We start from the raw sequence: 6,688 nt of genomic DNA, 5'->3' as shown, positions 1-6,688 counted from the left end.
AGTTATACTAGTAACTAAGAGCTCCTGGACAGAAGGGACTATGCCACTTGTTTTCATATCCAAAATCTAGCACAATAATTGGCACGTTGTTGGAGCTCATTATTTGTTAGATACATAAGTGAATTAATGATTGCTACGATTTGATGCTCTTGGCAAAGAAACCTAGAGACAGGTGAAATCATTTCCTTCTTGCTGCCCTTTCCTTGGGTGTTAGTAATAGTTTACACAGGTCCAGATCATCCTCTCTTTAATGTGAATAATTGGAACTTCTTCTGAGGCTAGTGTTGTTTATACTGGGAAGGTACAGTGAGGACAGCCATTGTGAGATGCTATCTATCTGACCTAGATGAGAATGCTCCAAAGCAAGGCCTTGTGCACAGGCTGGGCTCTGTGTCTGGAAGAATGCTGCCTCTACTTCCCACTACCAATGTAGACATGAGGAGATGAATTTATAAACCTGTCTGAGAAGATCCCCATTCTTCAAAGAGGAGGTGTGAGAAGAGGTCAATCAGAACTCAGCTCAGATATTCTTCCCCCTTTCTTTTACAGAAGGAAACTGGTCTTATGGAAAGAGCATGGACTTTGAAATCTAACAGACCTGGAGTCTCATTCTGATTCTGCTACTTACTACCTTAGTCACTTGATTTGTATGAGATTCAGTTTCATCATAATGCTTGGAATTTTGGGAGATTCTCCCTCACATGGAAGGCCTTTAGCAAGTGTTAATTCTTTCTCCTCCTGCAGATCCAGGTCTCTGTTTTGCCCTGAATCTTGTGGAAGGAGTCTGATTCATCAGGTTGAACTCCAAGTATAGCTTGTCAGCACATAACAGTCTAATGCCATTTATTCCCTTTATTCTTCCCTTACAACAGCAGAACTGTAAAGTGGTATCTATAAGCTGACCCTGTGATATTGAAACCCAGAAAAATCTTCAAGATTCAAAGAAGTCCAAGGATTGCAGTGATCAGACAACTGCTGAAATGGGCCATCATGTTGAGTTGGTATAAGAAGAAATCAAACCCTTTTGTGAGTCAAAAGGGTTGTAGTGAGCCTAAATGCCATGAGAGGAATTTTTTTTTTAAACCAGGGATTGAAACCAGGGGCACTTAATCACTGAACTACATCCCCAGCCCTTTTTTAATTTTTATTTTGAGACAGGTTCTTGCTAAGTTGCTTAGCTCCTTGCTAAGTTTCTGAGGCTGGCTTTGAACTTGTGATCCTTCTGCCTTAGCTCCCTGAGCTGCTGGGATTATAGAAATGTACCACTGCAACAGGCCGAGAAACTTTTTTTAGACATGCTAGTACAATGGGGATTTCTGTTCAAGGAGATTTGCTGTCTCAAGGTGATTACATAGCAAGAGTAGTGGAAATTAGTTCAAGAGCAAAGAGAAAGCCCCCAGTAGTAGAATCCTGCAATTCAGAGGTAAATTGTATTCCAGATACTCAAGTCATTTTGAGGCAGTATTGTTTCTGAGAGCACAAAAAGTTCTCCCAGGATGTAAAAGCTTGTTGATTATGAATACCGAAAAGCCACCAGCCATGATTTTCTCCCTACTCATGACAGAATTTCACCAAGTTCACAGATGCCCCTGTGTCATATTTGTTATTAATAACACTTAAAGGTCAGTATATCCCGACAGCATTTGAATAAAATTTGCATATACTTCTGTGATTGGAAGACGAGCTGTAGACTTTGGGCTATAATGAGGAATCTAGGACCTTCAACTAAAGGATCAGAGTTGTTTCAATATCACAAGGACATAACCCATCTTTCCAGGGATATTTATAAGAGGGAAATCTTAAGGAATACTTGATGTGTACTTCACAGGAACATTCTAATCCTGAGCGTTTCTGGCCCAGATCTACCACTAGTCAACTTTGGGACTTTTGGAGATTCACTTCTCTGAATCCAAGTTTTCAAATTTGTTAAAGGAGAGGGATGAACTACACAATGTTCTTCTACTTTTCTTGTTTATGCTCTTGTTTATTGTCTACAGTAGTGCCAGAGACAGAACTGATGTTGAATTTATTCTAGGAGAGTAAGCTAGGGCTTGCCTTCTCCTTTGGCAAAGGCAAAGTACCAATTGATACCTTTATCTTATTTCAGTATTATTAAGGTGTGACCTACCACCTTTAAGGAAAGAAGTTGTGGAGGAGGAAGAGGCAGAGAGCAATGCCTGTGCCCTGAGACTACACCATGTGTTTTGTATTTGCCTAGATTTACACGTGGCCTAAAGCCTGTCTGTTCTGTGCCTGTATTTTTTCAACTTTCATCCATTTCATTGGTTGTATAAATTGGCTTTAACCCAATTCTCTCTGTTTTGGTCATTAAAGTTCAAATTGGTTCCTGGCTCATGTACAATCGCCTTCTTTCTTTGATAGTGGAATAGATCTCACTCCCCAAAATGATGATTGGAAACTTGAAAGTGGGCTAGTTACTATTCTTTTCATTGTATTCAGTTTCCTCCCATTTACCTTCCTTGAGATTTGTTCTTTAAAGTGGTGTCCAGCATCTTGATACTCAAATTCCTTTCTGATGAAGTGAGACCCCTTCTGTGTGGGGACGTTAGTAATCTAGTGCCCTTTGGGGGATATGTTGTTAGGACTGCCACATCAAATAGTCCTAAAGTGAGAAATTGAACCAAAACAGTGTAGTCTTAATTCTGGGAAGTTCTTCAGCTGAGAAGTACTTCTCAGTGTTTGCCAAGAGTTGAAAGGGTCCCACCTTACCTCACCATATGAGGGAGCTATATCTGACACAATGTAGTTTATCCAATCCATAATGCACTGGTAAATGTTTAACCACTTGCTTTTTTGGAGGGGAAAGGCCCAACCTATAGCATTTGTCAATTTCCATGGTGAAAACATTCCTACCATGGTTGATTTCAAGCTAGCAGCATGATGTCACTATATATGGAGTTGGAAAGAAATGAACACAATTGGACCTTAGGAGGTGGTGTAAGCAAACTCCAGCACACTACCCACTGAATTTGTACAACTGTACCATACAGCCCAGTCTTTCAACCTGGGTCTCTGGGGCTAGCAAGGATTGGGAATGAGAGGGAAAGTAGTTCTTTTACTCCATCTTGCCTTGTCCACTTACTCCTTTGGAAAGAGGTATCAGAAAATAAAAGTAATATTGGCCATGGAAATAGTAGAGGCCATTTCAAAGAGTTCTGAGTGTCCCACCTGAATTGCATCCCTACAGGCTTCTCAGATGTTTATGTGGTGACCTGGAGCAACAGCAGAATTCATACCTTGCCTGGATGGCAGAAAAACCTTTTTTAGAACTTATATGGCTCTCTTTGTGTGGATGGAAGAAAGAAAGGGAACATTAAATCAGTGATTGTTCTTCAGCCAACTGTGCTTTCCTACAAACCCATATATATTCAGCTCTATGGTAGGAAAGTGGAGACTGTTAAAGAAATAACTCCCATCTACTTCTTGGAATGTCAGGGTTTGACTCCACACTAACACAGCCAGCCTGAACAAAGGAAGTTAGTGCTTTGGGTTGCTGTAAAGGAGCTTTAGGCACAGTTCTCTAGAATCTGATTCTTTTGTGTTGGGCAAAATAGAGGTGAGCATCCATGGTTTGGTTGGCTGCGAAATGAGGATATTTGGCATCATATGTAATATCAGAGTCACAAGGACAACTCCAGGTTCTGGACATTAAATCTTAAAGCTAGAAGAACCATAAAGAAACATACTTTAGTGCCAAAGAAGCAGCATTTGAACTCCTTCAAGAATGTTAGTGCTTAACATCAAACAAAAACAACCTGAAAAAGGGCAACCATCTTGGAAAAGGTTTACCATGATACAAAATGTACACTGTATTCCCACTTAGGCACATTTTCCTGGACAACTCTCCTTGTATACACTTTCGCTGGATGCCTTCTCTTTTGCCGAAGTCAATACAGAGAAGGGTACTGTTATGGTTTAGATATGAGATATCTGTGAAAAGCTCATGTGTGAGACAATGCAAGAATTTTCAGAGGTGTAACCTAATGAGTGGATTAATCCACTGATAGGGATTAACTGGGTGGTAACTGTAGGCAAATAAGATGTAGTTGAAAAAGGTAGGTCACTGAGGCATGTCTTTGGGGTATATATTTTGTCCCCACAAGCAGAGTGTTCTCTGCTTCCTGTTTGCCATGTCCTGAGATGCTTTCCTCCACCATGTCCTTCCACCATGAAGTTCTGCCTCACTTTGACTATGACATCAGCCATCTATGGACCAAGACCTCTGAATCTGTGAGCCCCATAGCACAAAAGAAAAAAACAACTAACTGAAAAAGGTACATATATCAGGTAGGATGGTATTGATTGGAGAATGCAGGTATTTACCACTACAACTACCATCAAAATGGTAGGTTCAGGTAGCTAATGTTAAGAATATAGGGACACTTAAATGAAATAGTAAACTATGATTGCAGCATTAGATTTAGTGTAGAATTCCATATACTTAAAAATCCCCAGGATGAAAACAGCCACACCATATTCCTCCCAGCATGTTTTCTTTTTCTTTTTTTTTTTTTTTCACTACAATTTAGCTCAGAGTAAATTTCGTTCTTGGGTCCCTAAACACCTTTTAAAGAAGACACCTTTACATTTAATTCTCTAGAAAGGAAATTGCAATACACCTTGATAAATATAGAGATTCATTTCTTGGCACCTAAAGAGTTCAGAGACCTATAGTTCAAAAGAATTGCTTAGAATGTGATTGTAGCACAGAGATCAGTCACCAAATTGAAGGTCACACAGTAAATCTGATTCCTTTATTTGGTTTACTCCAAACATGAGTTTATCTTTGATGGATGTTATGAGATATGTACAGCTGTGTCTGTCTAACCAATTGCTTAGTAAAGGATTCACAAGTGATTGTTCAAAATTATTTTATAGTTAACAACTAACATTTATTTATTTGACAGCTAATATTTATTGAGTATTTTTTATTGATGTGACAACTTTTCCCCCAAGGACTCTATAAGATAATATCTCATATAATCCTCCCAACAAGCCTCTGAAGGAGGTAACTAATATTATTCCATTTTATAGTTGAAGAAATAGACACAGAAAGATGAAGTAAGTGGTAGAATCAGCCAAAACCTTGACAGTGAAGTTCAATAATCTTTGCCTTTATCCACTACAGTAATCTTACCATAGGTACAGAGTTCAATTAAAAACAAAGTAAATCAAAAACTCCTAGGTTTATAATCAGAAAATCTGAGTTCTGATTCTGTCACTGACTTGTGACACCTAAGGAAATTCCCTCTATTTCTTCATGCCTACATCATACAATGTCAAGAGAATATGATTAAAAGGATGTTAAAGAGCCATACACTTTTCAAAAGAAAGTTGTAGGGATCTTTGGTGTTACTGTTTCTCACTGTCTTTCACAGATTCCAAGAAAAAGATTTGCTTTTGCTGGCTGTGTGTTTTGCAGTTTGACCCCCATTGTTCTCCTTTCAGTCTCTTCAGGAGAAAAATCCTTAGAAGTTTGACTTGAAAAATGTCCAGCAGAGCAGTCAACCCTTTGCTTGTCCAGGCAGGATTGCTCTGCATGAAACACCCCATGTGTTTTGTTTAGTGTTTCCAATCTTCTGAACAGATTATGCTTCTTTCCCTGAATACTTTGTTGGAGATTTTCTCCAAATCTTTTCTTTATTCCATAAGGTCTACATGTTATAGGGAGTTGTAATCTCCCAACTTCTGGCCAGATAAAACAGTGAAGTACTGAGGAACTATTTTTTGAAAGCTGTATCCATGCCTATTCCTTAGCACCATTACCATTATTGGAAAGTACTGGAATTTGTATGCACCATGAAGAAAGAAAAGGCCCTGGTTCTCAGGAAACACTAATTTTGACTGTTCTGGGGGTTGAAAAGAATCCCCCAGTAACTGGGTAGGTATATGTTTATTATTATACAAACTAGTAAGCTGTGACAGGAAATCTACACTGTGGTCCAAATGCCAACGCTAGTAAGAATCTTAGCCAAGGAAGAAAGTCAACATTCTATTTTTCCCATATTTTTCTTTCCCATCCTGTCTCCTTCCCTGCCAGAAATATTCATGGCTCTACGAATAATCTGAAATAAGATGACCAGGTAAGTTATCATCTAATTCAAGACACTCTTTATTTTTATTTTTCTTGTTCTAGGAATTAAACCACATTCTCCAGCTCTTTATTTTTTTTTTTATTTTAAGACAAGTTTTCATTAAGTTGCTTAGGGCCTCAATACTTTGCTGAGGATGACCTCAAATTTATAATCTTCCTGCCTCATCCTCCCAAGTTGCTGGGATTATAAGCATATGCCTCCACACCTGGCCTCAAATCAAGACATTCTTTAAATTTCTCTTAACAACTACATCAAGATAGCAGGAGCAAACCAGACTGTTTTGGGCAAACTAAGGAGCATGGGTTTCTTATTCTCTAAAACCTGAGGGTGTGCATTCACAATAGAGAATCCTATTCTAGGCCTATGTTTGACATCATAGGGATGCCTCACAGTTGCCCAGGACGACACAGTGAAATAAAACATGTCTCTGGGCAGCACATCCAGCCAGGGTCTCATCTGGGATTTATCTGTGCAGCATCTTCTCAGATAGAATTGCCATGCTGATTACAAATAGGAAGAACAATTAACACATTAATTAATTAGAATCTTGTTTTTTATTCTGCTGTGGAGAG

This window comes from Spermophilus citellus, assembly GCF_964194105.1.
Source record: "Spermophilus citellus genome assembly, chromosome: X".
Lineage (NCBI taxonomy): Eukaryota > Metazoa > Chordata > Mammalia > Rodentia > Sciuridae > Spermophilus > Spermophilus citellus.
This window is presented reverse-complemented; position numbering follows the sequence as displayed.